The following is a 15,146-nucleotide window of genomic DNA, read 5'->3' as shown; positions in this document are numbered from 1 at the left end:
TTAACAAGGGACTTTAAGCAGTTACTCTCATGCTAGCTTCAGGCCTCAATTAAATTAAACTGATTGAAAGATTATGTCTTCTTTATATGAAAATCAAACACAACCTAAATTGATCACTGCAAACTATCATGTGAGTTTAGATAATAAAGTCAGTGTAGCCTCAGCATCCTGGTTATTGTTTCTCTGACAAATTTGTCCGATACTGTAGATACTTTTCTTTTTATTCAACCAAATGAATCTCGGCCTCGTTTCTGCGCGTAAGAATCGAGTGTCCTCAGCAGCTAATATCAAATTTCTTTGTAACAATTTAGTATTTACTAAAAAGATGAGTGACAATAATATTGCGTTTTTTTTTAATAAGGGAGAGGGAGGTCACGGTGAAAGTTGTTAAGCTTGGAATAGTTTTGAAATTCTAAAATTGTTGATAAAAAAATGTTGATGTACTCGGATTTAAAAGTTGTACTTTAAAATAAAAATGTATCTATTAGCTATTTAGCATCATTTGCCTTTTGTCAACATTAAATCATTGTCTGAAAGGTTGTCCGGAGGGGAGAGGCGTGGTTGAGATTTTCGAAAGTTCAATAAAACACTTAAAAGAAAGTCTGTTGTCAAGGATTTTTGACAAAGCATTTTGGGGAAGTAAGTGAACGATGTGTCCTATTTTTATGTTTTGAAATATATTTCATGAGTAAAATAAAATATGCGTAAATTTTTAAGAAAATGAGTGAAAAATTAGTGAAAAATTAGTGATCGGAAAAAAACGATACCAGTAAGAAATACTCTTTTAGTTAAATATTTGTAATATTAGCACTAAGCTTTAAAATTTATTTTTTGTGTTTCAAACATACCTTCTCTGTAGTAATGACTCGTAAGAAAGTCACTACACACATTTATTTCATTTTTTTATAATGTGAATTCTCAGTATTCTTTTATTAACATGTAGCCTTAATATATATTAAAAAAATCAAATCTAAAGCCAGATATATCAAACATTATTTTTTATTTTATTACAGTTTTCAGGACAACACATTCAACTCAAACACGCCTTAAACGTAGCATGTGTACTCGACTGTCTTTTTACGATAAGAAGATTGCCAATTTTAAGCCTCCCCCCCAAAAAAAAAAATTGTCATCTGAAAAAAATACTATGCATAGATCTAGAAATCAACAGATAAAAATTTCATTCAAAAAAAGATATTCTCTTGTATTCAAAGTTTTTGCAGTTTTTTTTTTTTTTCGAAACAAATTGACACACAAAATGAATATAGTATTGTTGAATTTTTTAACTTAAAATGTTCGATACATTGGTAACAATAAAATAAAAACTACCACTGCTCAGTTTTAAAGTTCTGCTAAACAAAAAATTAAAATGTGAACTTAAGTTTTACTAAATTTGTTTGATGAGTACCAATTAAAATTTTAATCTAATAGAACATGGTATATTTATTAGTTGAAAATGCGGCTTTGAACTAGCTGTCAGTAGCTGCAAGTACTCATGGTTTAATACCTCTGCTGGTGGACTATCAGTCCCCGAGGGTATCATCAACTCAGTAGTCAGTACTTCGGTACTGACATGATTTATAACAAACTTTTCTAAAATTGCCCGTTTATAAATTTTGAAATTATAAAAAAACTTAGGTTTCAACTCCCTCAGGCAAAGTTGACCTTAGATGGATTTAGCTATTTGTTTTAGGTATTTTTGTCATATAGCTCTTCAACTGTTTCGTTACTTATAAATACCTCGGATTTCAAATGTTTGGCTTTGAGCGTTCCTGATGAAGGTAAATCCAGAAAAACGCTTCGGACGCATGAAGTTATTAAACGTGTTGTTTTCAATTTTTTAATAGTTTGTGTCTTTATGTTATCATACTGTGTGATAAGTTGTCTGCTCTTTGGTTGGGTTGTTATCTCTTTGACATATTCCCCATTTCCATTCTCAATTAAAAATGTTGTGTTGTTACACAACTGTACCAATAAAGGAGGAAATGTGAGTTGGGTTGAGATTGGGAGGAAGTATGGAGCGCAAACAAACATGTTCTGTCACGAGTGCCAAAAACCTGTGGTTGTCGATGGTTGTAATCTGTCATATTTTATTTTTTTCAAAGTTGTATTTTAAATCAAGCCGAACGTCTTCATTTTTAATCGTTTACATGTTCATAGCTAGCATTCGTTATGGTTTTTGCTTGTTGTTGAAGGTCATACTTTGACTTGCAATTGTTCACATCTTGTTCCATTCTAGTCAGTTTTTATCAGTTATGTATGATAAGCAAGTCTGGGTCGGGTTTTTTTATCCAGTCGAAATGTATTGGAGACAGTGTTTATATTAAAGAAGAGATTAGAGGCACCAGTTGTTAGATCATGTAACTTCGTATATTAAATTGAAATAAATCAGTCAAACGTTTATTGTCGGTATAAATGTCGCTTTTCCTCAAACACCTTTTAATTGTTAGTTAGCATAGTATGCTGAGAATCATCAAATTAAGGGCAATTAATATCTTAAATAAAACTATTCTAACTAGATATATTTCCATCTGATATTTGACGGAAGATGTTGCCATTTTATGTAATATAAGTTACGATTATTTGAAAACACTTATTAAACAGCCAAATGGATGCACAAAAGTAAAAATAGGAGTCACAAATCCGATTGAATACAAGAATCTGCCCAATTTTATTGATTCTGTAACGTTTGTTTTAAATAGGACCAACTTTTTACCAAAGATCACCAGCACCGTATCAGGACCCATCAGCACAATGACAGGACCCGCCAGCACAGAATCAGGACATGTCTAAACTGAGAACATACATAATTTTAATAAATTGCGCAGTTTTTTCACAAAATAATTTTGTCGTGTGGATTTGGGTATAGAAAGCGAACTCCAAGGGCATATTTTTGTTTTATTTTTTCAGTTCTAGATAATTTTTTAAAATGAGCATGTTTGTGTTACGCTTATAAGAGGTTTCTCGATTTGCTACGTATCAGGTACGATTGGTACGTAACACAACCGTTGGTACTGTTTTGGAGGTATCATTTAATGCATGAGATTATTGTATTCATCATGATGAAATTAAAGAAATCGAACTGCATATTAGCGATTAAAAAAACTTAATCATTTATTAATTACGATTCCACTGCTTCTAGAAACACTTTGTTCGTGATTTTATACGAGAATATTTATTTTGTGCACAATAGAATGAATCAAACAGTCCTTACTGGAGCTGAGTTGCCTCGACCTTTAGATTCTAAATATAGATTTGAGTTTCTGTTTGTTTGGCTTTGATTTTATTTTGTGATATATTTAGAAAAAAAAATAGAAAAAGAATGTTTTCTGATACTTGAATAGAATTTGGAATAATTAGAAATTATTTATTAATAATATCTTACTGGTGTCGTTATAACTAGTACACGTTAAAATGGCAAAATTGTGGATGTAATCATTAGAAAAAAGTTGTTGATTATATTACTTAAAGAATGAATATAAATTTTATGACACTAACGAAATATTTATTATTACAATATTATTTCATCTTATTATATCATTAAATAGTGTTATTACATCAATATTGGTGAATTATATCGCGAGTAAATTAGTGTATGCACGAGCTTGCGAGTAGTATATATAATCTACGACGGATAATGCTAACCAATATCTATTAATCCTTTTATCGTATGTAGCAAAGCTAGAATAACTTCTAACATCCCAGCGTATTTTGTTCACTGATTAAGGCAATAATTTGACGCTATATTTGCACTAATGCAATATGAGTATATCTTTCTAACTCTTGGTATTGTTCTACGGGAAATACTAAGTCGCTATACAATGTCTTTTGCACCATTTACAACTGATTTCTGGACTCAAAATTAAGGATCGTTTTCATCGGTTGGTAAATGTTTCTAGGTAATTTGTTCAGGTTTATATGTATCATGAATACGACCTTACCAAAAATACTTTAACTCTAGGTTTTCTTCTTCTTCTTTTTTCTCACTTGGCTTACTGCGAAAAAAATATATGAACTGTTGGGTTTTAAAAAAGGACATGTTTCTAAAGTTTATATAGCATAGTGATTTAAGGAGTTTTTTTAAGAAAAAGTTCTAGTCTGAGGATACAGATAGTTTTCCAAAAAAACGAAAGATGCCAAGTGAATACAATATCAGTTATTATAATAATAGCTCTATGCATAATTGCTCAAAGGCAACTTATATGTTTGCTGTCAGACAGGCTATCGAAATTAAAAGTAACTAGATGCTCTAAAGACAACAATATAATTCATGACTAAAATATTATTTTTGTTGATCATTTTTCTTTTTCAATTTCTCTCTATCTTCCATATTTTGCCGTACACTTACAAAAGTTTAAACATTGCCATTTAAGGGCAATAACTTTCATATGTAAACAACTGACAATGCCATCTACATTGACCTATTTGCATGCAGATCTTGTATTTTTGATCAATTTGCTATTCAAAATTTCTCTCAATCAAGGGCAATAACTACAATATCAAGTCGACTGATAATTCTGAATTGCTGATCACTTTTGCTTTTGAAGTAATTCTCTGTCTATTAAAGATTTCAAGATAATAAGCCGTATTTTGACCTATAATGCTTTACTTTTACAAATTTTGACTTGGATGGAGAGTTGTCTCACTGGCATTATTACCACATCTTCTTATATCTAGAACAGAAGTTGATCTATGTTACAGGAACTATATAATATCTGTTCATGCTATATCACAAGTTCATTTTTTTTTCATACTGATACACTATATTCACTTGTTTATTCCTCAGGTTGATAATTTTAATATTATTCACAATACTGGAAATATAACCATTACTAACATCTTTTTATATTTCGGAAACGCAAACTTAACAACAAATGGAAGTTTAAAACGACTTTGACTGGCTATACAGTCCTTGCACGGTCGGTGTAAATTTAACAACATCAAATGGAAGTTTTTAACGACCTGGACTGTAAAGTTATTTGTTCATATTTTTTAAAACCCTACCAAAAAAATACAAAACTTAAACATTTTATATTGATAGAAAGTTAATACGAACAAAATTTATATAGGTTTAACATTTGTTTTGTAATTAAGCTTCTTTTTGTTTATGAAGTTTTAGGGGGAAATAACTCTAAACTATAAACCTTTCGTACCAACGGTTATTTGCAACGGTTGCTTGAAAGCATAATCGAGTGCACATAATATTGTTTACTATGATGACAAGAAGTAACCACATGAAATTAGTACCAAATTACAGCTAAAAATTCTCAAAATAGTTCTGTTTATGATTCATAAAAAATACGTTGATATTAAGTGTATACATCAATCATTTCCAAAAGTTAGATGAAGGCTCCCAGTTCGTACTACGGTTGGTACGGTAGCAAATCGGGAAACCTCTACTGAAACAGTTTAGAGAGTCACATTTTACATTGTTTGCCTATGAACCCATAAGAAACACAATTAAAACATCTCAACTGTTTCCTTCCATTTTTTTATGCAAGAAAACGTCAAAAATCATCATTTTCGCCTTTGTTTACATATTTTCACCAGCACCAGTCAGGACCAAATCACCAGCACAGAATGTTTTCTCGCAGGACAACCTTACCCACCATGTGAAGTGGGACAAACGAACCCAATAAGATAATGCCTTTAGGTGGGGCATAAAAAAGATAATGATTGTGGCTCACTAACTGATTAATATATATGCATTACTGCAAAACTCACTTATTAATGGTGCAGCATATCCATAAACAAATTAATCAATCTTAAATTTTACTTTGTCAATCATCAGTAGCATCAACATATTCCCAAGATAACTTGTCTGTTTCCAACATGTCATGTAGGCTGCATGAAGTTTATGTGCGTTATAGTTAAAACGCCTAGACATTGAGCAGAAGGGCAATTAATGCCCATAAGTGTGCAAATAGAAAGTTCATGGTTTCAAAATAAAACCCAATTAGATGCGTTTTACTATAAAACCATAAAGGCCATGTTTCTCTTAATTTGAATAAAGTGTACAGTTTCAGAGAAAAGTTTCAAAAAGATTACAGACAACAGGCTCCAAAAATCTCATACTGGCCTTCAAACCGAAAGGGGAGCTTTCTTAACCCTGTTCTCCCATTTTCTATTTCAGTATTTAACAGCTGACTATATGAAATCTCAGATCTATTTTACCTTGACTGAGACTAATAATTATATACAAAATGAAAATTTCAAAAGACAAATAATATTTTATAAAATTTATTATAAATACTGACATTTGTGAAGCATATGATAAGGTTAGTGATTCAATAACAATTTTGTACCTGACAAGTACATATGCACCAAAAACTAAAAGCCCAAGAAAGGGTTAATATTTCATTGTTTAGATTATGTTATTCTTATAATTTAAAGTAGAATATCTTTTTGTATTCAACAAATATCCTTGACAACAAAACAGGAAAAATAATAAAAGCTTTATCAGAAAGACGTTTTATTGAATTTTGACTAAAGTTTGACAATGGCATAAATTTTTCAGTTGGGGTGGATTCTACCTCCTAAACAAATACATGTTTTCGCCAAATAAAAGAGAGTGATAGTGATAACAGTCTAGGTCCAAATGATTATAAAACTTTTTATTTTTCAATATTTACAGATTACCATTGGTTTGGAAGATGTGACTAATTTTGTTCTAAATTAGAAAGTCAACTTATGTTCTACATTCATAATTTTTACAGTCTGTCTCATTTTTCGATGACAGTAATTTTGACCTAGTGAACTAATAATCCTTCCCAGTGCCTCTTTTACATTAAACAAGCACAAACAAAAACATGGACTGTGTATCCATCACCTCTGAAACCATTTGTAGTACTTTCAAACCCACTGTACTTTGTAAAATAATTAATATGATGAAAAATAATCAAATAAATTTACCCCACCTACTCTTTCAAATTTGTCTTTACTTACTTGATATTTTTTATATGTTTTATAACAATTCAATAAAATTAATTGATTCTCGTACGCATACATTTTTAAACCTGTTTATCTACCAATGATTTAGATATATTCTTAATTACAAATAAATTACAATAAATAATATTAACCAGTTTATGTTATACATTCACTAGTAAAATAGCAAATTTTATTCACCTAATTACCATATTAAGATAATTCAAGCAATCAAAGGGAGGTAACTGCCATATTTTTATAAAACATTGAACATAATACTGAAAACTACACGTGAATTATCATATGTGAAAACATCCAAATACATGCACAGGCTAACCTTTTTGCTTCTCTTCATTCAAACTCATGCAAGTCAAGATGAAAGGAAACAAATATTGCACACCCCATACTTCACTATTAGTGTAATGTAGCTCTCATTAATTGCATTCTTAAAGGTTTCACATGTTTTATAGCATGATACAAGGTATTGGTACAAAGGTAAGTAAGCTATAGACATAATAGAGTATTAAAAATTCTGTAAAAATGTTATCCTTATGCTCTGGTAATATCAATTTAGACATGACACTTTTATACATACAAACTTAAGTTTAAACCATTTTGTTATCAAGTTAAAGATTGTGGTTTTTCCAAGAAAATAAGTAACATTCTATTTCCCATAGAAACTGATTTTTACAGATGCTATCCTGCAAAGCAACGCCATTAATTAGAATGCTGTAATTATAGTATAGTAAATTGTGTGCACTTAAAACTTCCTTAAACAAATTAAGTCTTTTAATATCTGTTCATGAAAAAAATCATTAACACAATGTTAATGTATTGATAATTATTGTGCAATAACAATAACTAAATCTTTATTTTCTCAACATTCTAAAGGCAGGAGAAAATAGAGTTCACCATTTCAATAGTAAAATAATTGTTTTCAAACAAAACAAGATCAATAAATAATGGTTTCGTAAATAGTTTTGAATTTTTAGTAATATATATGATTGTCAATAGAATTTTTTTTGTTCAAAATAGTAAACAATATGTCTATTCAATGATCCTTAGAGGACGTATGTTGAGATGGATGGACATTATGGTTTTTACTTCCTTGTAATTGATATTTCAAAACTAAAAGTAACAATAAAATAGATTTTTTGCAAATGTTTTTAATATACATTCCAATAATTTCTTTAATGTGAGCGCAGTTAGCAAACTATAAACACAAGTCTGCATTTCTGTCACAAACCTTCTTTTTTATGAAGATTTAAAATGCAAAATTATTTTTATGGCCTAGGATATGATAAATGAAGACAACTTCAACCTTTCACAATATTATTTAAAAAATAAATAATTTTAATTTTTGTTGTCATTGTAATAGCTGCTTAATTTCGTCTTTTTTTTTACACATTCTAAATGCAGCATCCTGTCAGGTGAAAAACCTTCTAAAAAAACATTTATTAGAAAACACTCAGACACATTTAAACGTGTAACATGAGGTCAAATATATAATACAATATATGTAAATAACATGACAGAAGAACAATTAAACATATTAAAGTCAATATACATAGCTCATTAGCATCAAACAGTGTGAATGATTATGCAGAAAGATATACAACACATATGGATCGAAATGACATATATCAAAGAAATACATTAACTTTTCTGATGAACAAGGATAGCTTTTTGTATAGTTCAGTATTACAATAAGACAGTAAACCTTCAAACTTGATAATGCTCGGGTAAGCTGTGTAGTACATAGGTATGTATTTGTTTCTTAATGACACAATATTTTCATTTTTACATATAAACAAAATATGGAATTCATCTCCAATACCATTTGTACATAAGTTACATGTTCTTTCCTCCCTTGGTATATTGTACCAACGACCAGTTTCTATAGGTAAATGTAAATAGATGTACGTAGTTTGGTTAGCCACGTTCGATTAAATTCACTAAGTCTCAATAAGTGATTTTCCAAACAAAACTGTTTTTTGAATATCGAATAAAAGAGGCCACGGGAGGAGTTTTGTATATCACTATACCATTTTTGTATAAACTGGTCACATAAAATTTGCTTCACAACAATTTTATCACAAAATACAGACTGGTTTTTAAAAATGTAACTCATTCCAACTTCATTAAAAATAGTTTCTACACATTTAATCCATTTGAAGGTATATTTAGTTTTAATTTGTAAGGATAACATCAGTTGATACAAAATACTACTTAGTTTAGAATCATTTTGTACAAGTCTTGTCCAGAATGATACCATTCTAAGTTTGACTTTAATTTCGAGGGGAAATCTTCCAAGTTCACCTAAAACCATAAAATTTGGTGTAGTGTTCCTTACTTTGAGTACTCTTTTACAAAACTTCAAATGGATTTGCTCAATAGTTTTAAGGTTTTCGTATCCCCAAATTTCGGATCCATACAATAAAATTGGTTCTATCATCGAGTCAAATAGCTTTAATTGGATATCAACAGGTAAAGACTCATTTCTGATAAGTTTATAAACACAAAACATTGCCTTTTCTGCTTGTTCTACAAGTTTTTTCTTAGTCTCAATAAATGTACCATTATATTTAAAATAACTCCAAGGTAAGGATATGTATCTACAATATCAAGAATTTGACCTTGTAATGTAAAACTGAAATTGTGGTTTATTTTTCTTTTAGAAAAGATAATAACCTTGGTTTTATTTACATTTACTTGTAGTTTCCACAATGAACAATAAGACTGAAATATATCAAGAGCTTTTTGTAAACTATCTTTACTCTCTGCTAAGATGACTGCGTCATCCGCATATAATATAATAAAAATTTTATAAAAAATATGTAATTCACTTTAAAGTTTCTCTTTAATTATTTCTAAGGGCAGTCCATCTAGCTGACAAAAATAGTCTTCAAGATCATTTAAAAAGATCGAGAAGAGAAAAGGCGATAAATTCTCCCCCTGTCTAACACCTGTTAGACATGGAAAGAATTCTGACTGAGAGTCATTAAATTGAACACAAGACTTAATTCCACTATACATATTATACACAACTTTAAAACATTTCCCTTTAATTTCACTTTTTTGTAATTTTTTCCACAGCCCTGTACGCCAAACAGTATCGAATGCCTTTCTAAAATCCACAAATGTACAAAAGAGTTTCTTCCCAAAAGAAAAGTACAGTTCAATAAGTGCGTGTAATACAAAAATATTATCTTGTGTAGAATAGCCCTTACGGAATCCAGTCTGGTTCTCAGATATAATATTCAGTTCATTTGCAAAAATATTCAGTCTAGTATTTATAATGGACGTGAAAAGTTTCCCAAGGCAACTGATGAGAGTAATTGCTCTATAATTATCAGGATCAATTTGGCATCCCTTGTTTTTGAAAACTGGTTTAATAATACCAGAAGTCCAGTTTTCAGGTATAATACCTGTATTCAAAATGAGATTAAACAATTTACAATAAATATATACTAGACTAGGAGGCGAATATTTCAAATATTCGTTCAATATTTTGTCCAAGCCCGGTGCTTTATTATTTTTTAAATCTTTTATAGCTTCACTCACTTCCAGTTCAGTTATGACTCCGTTCAAGATCTCATCACAAATTGGATTATTACAAACATCATTTATATCAAAGTCCTCCTCATCATCATCACCGACATAGTCACCAGCGTTTAATTTTTTGAAATATTCATAAAATGTTTCTATGTCTATATCTGGATTTTCTTTTCGCCTACTAGAATATTTATGTAATGTTTTCCAGAATGCTTTAGTGTCCGATCTAGATAAAGACCTAAGCTCACTGGAACATTTCTCAGAGTAAGCTTTGAAACTTGTGTTCAGAACCTTTCGGTACTCCTTTGCTAATCTATTCATGGAGTCTTTTTTTTTCAGTTGTCTTGATTTTTGAGTAATAATCCCTGGCTTTGTGAAAAGCATTACGCTTTATTTTACATTCAGTATTAAACCATGGTTTATTATCACTTTGTTTTTCTTGCTTTCTTTTTCTCGAACCAAAGACAGAAGATGCGGTATTCATCAATGAGCTACCAATATCATGCAGTATACCGTTAATCTGTTCAGGCGTGACATCCTCAATATTTACATGATCGAGTACACCGTTCACCTGTTGTAATACTTGACCTATGTCATCACTGAGCACCCGTTCAAATTCAGGTGCCTTTTGATGGTTCCATTTGACGTAAGTATTACCTTTGTTTTTATTTTGTTCTGTCTTTAGTGCCACTGGAGGTGCACTGTCAATCGAAAAATGTAATCGACAATGCACATCAGAGAACATGGGGTTAAATTCAATTACCTCAAAATCTGCAATATCATCAAATAAATGCGGAGATACAATTAAATAGTCAACGAGGCTTGCATCTTTGCAAGTAGTATTACCAATACATTTGTCTTTACAAAGACGACCATTTGCAATACAAATTGAACATCGTTTACACAGTTCCACAAGTTTTTTACCATATTTATTGACGCGTGTATTGTCCAAACTAAATCTTTCAGTAGGAATACCTTTTTCTGTCATAAGATTGTATAACATAAAATTTTGATCATTTGACACTTCAGTATCAATGTTTAGAATCTCAAATAAATGTTCATCTATTTCAACAATGTCACTTAGTCTTCTGGTTCTTGAATTAAAATCACCGACCAAAGCAACTTTTTCGGTATTTTTTGAAAATTTTAAGAGTTCTTCTTCCACTTCGGTGAAGGCATCATCTAAAAAACTTTATTTCATTTAAAAGCTATCAAGACATCAAATATCTCAAATAGTAAATGTTCTATTAAAAACCATTATCTTTACATTGATAATCTTAACACCAAACGTTCTTAAACTTCATCAAACTTTATTCTGACCCCAAATATTTTAAAACTAAAGCTCCTCCTCTCATAATTTCCTTTATGAATTTTTGGTCCACAATACTCTTCCACTTTGTACTTTATTTGGCCCTTTAAACATTTTTTTTATTCAAGCGTCACTGAAGAGTCTTTTTGTAGATGGAACGCGCGTCTGGCGCAAACATAAAATTTTAATCCTAGTATCTTTGATGAGTTTATTTTTACCTCATTCTTTATATACTTTCTGAACAACGTTTTATTTCTATCAACATACAAATTTTAAGGAACACCTGTAAAATTTGGTCCTCCTCTGTTGAAAAAGAGTAACGAGAGGTGGTGAAGTGTTTTCCCTTGTCCAAACCTCTCTTTTGATGTTTCTTTTTTTCACTGTGAACATGACAGAGTTACATTTGAAGCAGCGGTTAACTGTGCTTTGAGATACATATATTGGGGTTTCGATGGATTTGACTATTTGTTATGTCCTTTTTCATAATATCGCTCTTCAACTTTTTTGGTTTTTATGTATCATAGGCTTTCAAATATTTGGCTTTGAGTGTTCCTAATGAAGGTAAATCAAGAAAAGCTCTTTAGACGCATGAAATTTATAACATGTTGTTTTCTATTTTTTTTAAATTACTTACATGTTTGATAAGGAAACGGTATGTCACTGCAAATGAAAAAACTACACAAAGAATAGAAACCAAAGATATGTTAGTTTTTATTGTTTCTTCAAATAAAACAGATGAAAGCTACTAAAATACACTGAATGGAATTATATTTCTTACTGTTAAAGCTTAAACTCTTACGACCCGAAATGTTTGAAATCTGTTTTTCACAACAGATAATTACCTCTATTCTAAATATGCTCTTTAATTCCAATACTATTTACATCAGAGAAATTGATTCTATGCAAATTTAAAATGCACTATTTTTAGAATTTTTTGTATGATATGTGATCAGTCAGTACATCCCCACAAGTGCAAGACACTTTTGGGGAAATAGAAATATCAAGTTGAAGACTTTTCAAAAGAAAAAAAAAAAACACAGAAAAAAATGATGTAATCTCTTTTGTATTCCCTCTTCACAAAATATTGTGAAATCTATTTTGTATTCCCGCTTCACAAAAAAGAAGACAGTTTTTAAATTTTTAGAGAAACGAATAACAAATATGAACATCTCCTCATGTTAATAATTTCTTCATCGTTTACAATTTAAAGTAAGTGCATCTATCTATATACGAATAAATTTCTGCAATTATTATCATAGTCAGTTGAATTTATTTCTGAAACTCGGTACATTCGTATACGTTGTTCATAAAGTTTATATATCGTCCTTTTAATGATTGTAACAGCCTAGTCTATTAAACGTCTAGTACCATGTGTTAACTTTTATTTGGTTTTTAAGTAGTTTGAATTTAAATGACATTGTTCAGAGTTTAAATGATACGGTATCTTCCTCATTGATCGTATCGGTGTGAATGTTGTCAAAATTAATGAACCGTCTAACAGTGATAATGATACTTGATAATAAAATGCAATAATGTGGAAAAGTACTTGATTTTACTTTAAGGAATATTGTGTTAAATTATTTAAATCTTATTCATCAATCGTTATTGATATCAATGAAAAAAAAACGATATTTAGATATCTAGATTGTACATTCATGCAAAATATACCTAAGAAACATTCATAGTCTTTAGTTGAAAATTAACTGACAACGCCATGGCAATAATCAGAAAGTACCAAACGACAAAAAGGCAGAATACAAAGCAGAACAAAAGGTATGCTTAAAAGAGAGACAAAACGTATCAGAGGGACATTCAAACTCATAATTCGAGATTAAGTAGACAATGCTATGACTAAAAATTAAAAATACAAACGACATGGCGTTTCATCAAGTCACAACCTCAAAATCTCATGCCGACAACTCATACGATTTCCAATGCATTGCGATAACAAGTAAGTTCAAAATTAACATTTTCTCGAACTTGACCTTAACCACGATTTCTTATTTATGGTAGAACGACCTTATTTTAAAATGCTATATGACTCAGAGTTTTATGAGTTACAACAATATACCACCAAAGAAGGGAACCAATTCAGTCCTTTAAAAGTACACAATGAGGACAAAATAAACGTTTTTTCTTTATATCTGACGTGCATGAGTAGTAATAAACACAGTATACGTGGAGAGAACTCCCGTGTGAAAAAAAGCGTTTGGTTGAATAAGGACATCATATCAAACGAATGAAAACAACTGTCATACTCTTGACGTCGACAGGCATTTCCTTGTGTAGAAAATGGTAGATTAAAGCTAGTATTATAACTAGCTTAACCTCTCACATGTATGACAGTCGCATAAAATTCAATTATATTGACAACAGTGTATAAACAAAACAAACAGACGTAGTAGGCAAACATGTCAAAAATGGGAAAACAGCAGTGAAAATTGTGTTATAATCTAATAATTATAAAAAAAAAACCCAAATATTTATCTTTTTTTTTTATCTAAAAACAAAATGGCATATAGACAAAACACATGAGCAAAAATAAAATTCAGACCCAGGCATAATATTTCAGGTGTGGTTGGTGTCAACAAAAATGTTTGGCATGGGGAACATCAGCAAGATATCTTTTTGTTAACAGTCAGTTTTAATTAAGTGTATCGTTATGTAATGTTATGAAACCAATTACCTATATTGTCGATAAGAATAAAACTTTTTTTGTCCATTGTAAATCTGACTTATTTCCTGTAAGCACTTTATGAATGAATATGATTGCAACTTTATATACATTTGAATTTTCCTCGGAGTTCGGAATTTTTGTTATCTAACTTTTTAATGACACAAAACACAAGCACCTTATGAATAAATATGATGGCCACTTGATAATTGACTTTGGTGATTTATTTTCAGGAGTAAACTTTCACTTGTGAAATAATTTTATATTCATGCTAAGTTAATAGTTTGACACATAATATCTTCCAAAAAATGTTGAGCTGTTGCCGTCTATTTGGCTAACATTTTTAATACATGTAAGGTGTTTAAGAGGCTGGGACATGAATCACTGAGCTTTACACCAGAGAAAGGGAAAATTGAAAAATTGTAAATGTTCTATATGTATTAAAACTTTAATACAAACATCTTTTCTAATACAAATATTCCACTTTTGGGTTGAAAAAATTGTTTTACGCTGTATTATAAGGCCTATTTACAAATGCACCAATACAAGTAATGACATTGTTATTCTTTATACATATTATACACATTTTACCTTGTAATGTTCACTAAAATTAATTAAAAACATTGTGTTTGCCAAGGTCATTAGATACTCAAACAAGGAAAACATATAAGAATAATATAA

General features: G+C 30.2%; 2 protein-coding genes across 2 annotated transcripts in view; one reads left to right on the top strand and one right to left on the bottom strand.

The window, feature by feature from the left end:
• LOC127705292 (di-N-acetylchitobiase-like) overlaps positions 1 to 15,146 on the top strand; it is a 393,977-nt gene that overhangs the window by 262,433 nt on the left and 116,398 nt on the right. The gene's annotated exons all lie outside the window — the stretch shown is intronic.
• LOC127705295 (myotrophin-like) overlaps positions 6,225 to 15,146 on the bottom strand; it is an 85,164-nt gene continuing 76,242 nt past the window's right edge. The window contains exon 5 of the transcript XR_007983814.1: positions 6,225 to 6,305. The gene's annotated coding sequence lies outside the window, so the exon portion shown is untranslated. The remainder of the gene's footprint in view (positions 6,306 to 15,146) is intronic.

This window comes from Mytilus californianus, unplaced genomic scaffold (assembly GCF_021869535.1).
Source record: "Mytilus californianus isolate M0D057914Y unplaced genomic scaffold, xbMytCali1.0.p SCAF_6, whole genome shotgun sequence".
Lineage (NCBI taxonomy): Eukaryota > Metazoa > Mollusca > Bivalvia > Mytilida > Mytilidae > Mytilus > Mytilus californianus.
This window is presented reverse-complemented; position numbering and strand designations above follow the sequence as displayed.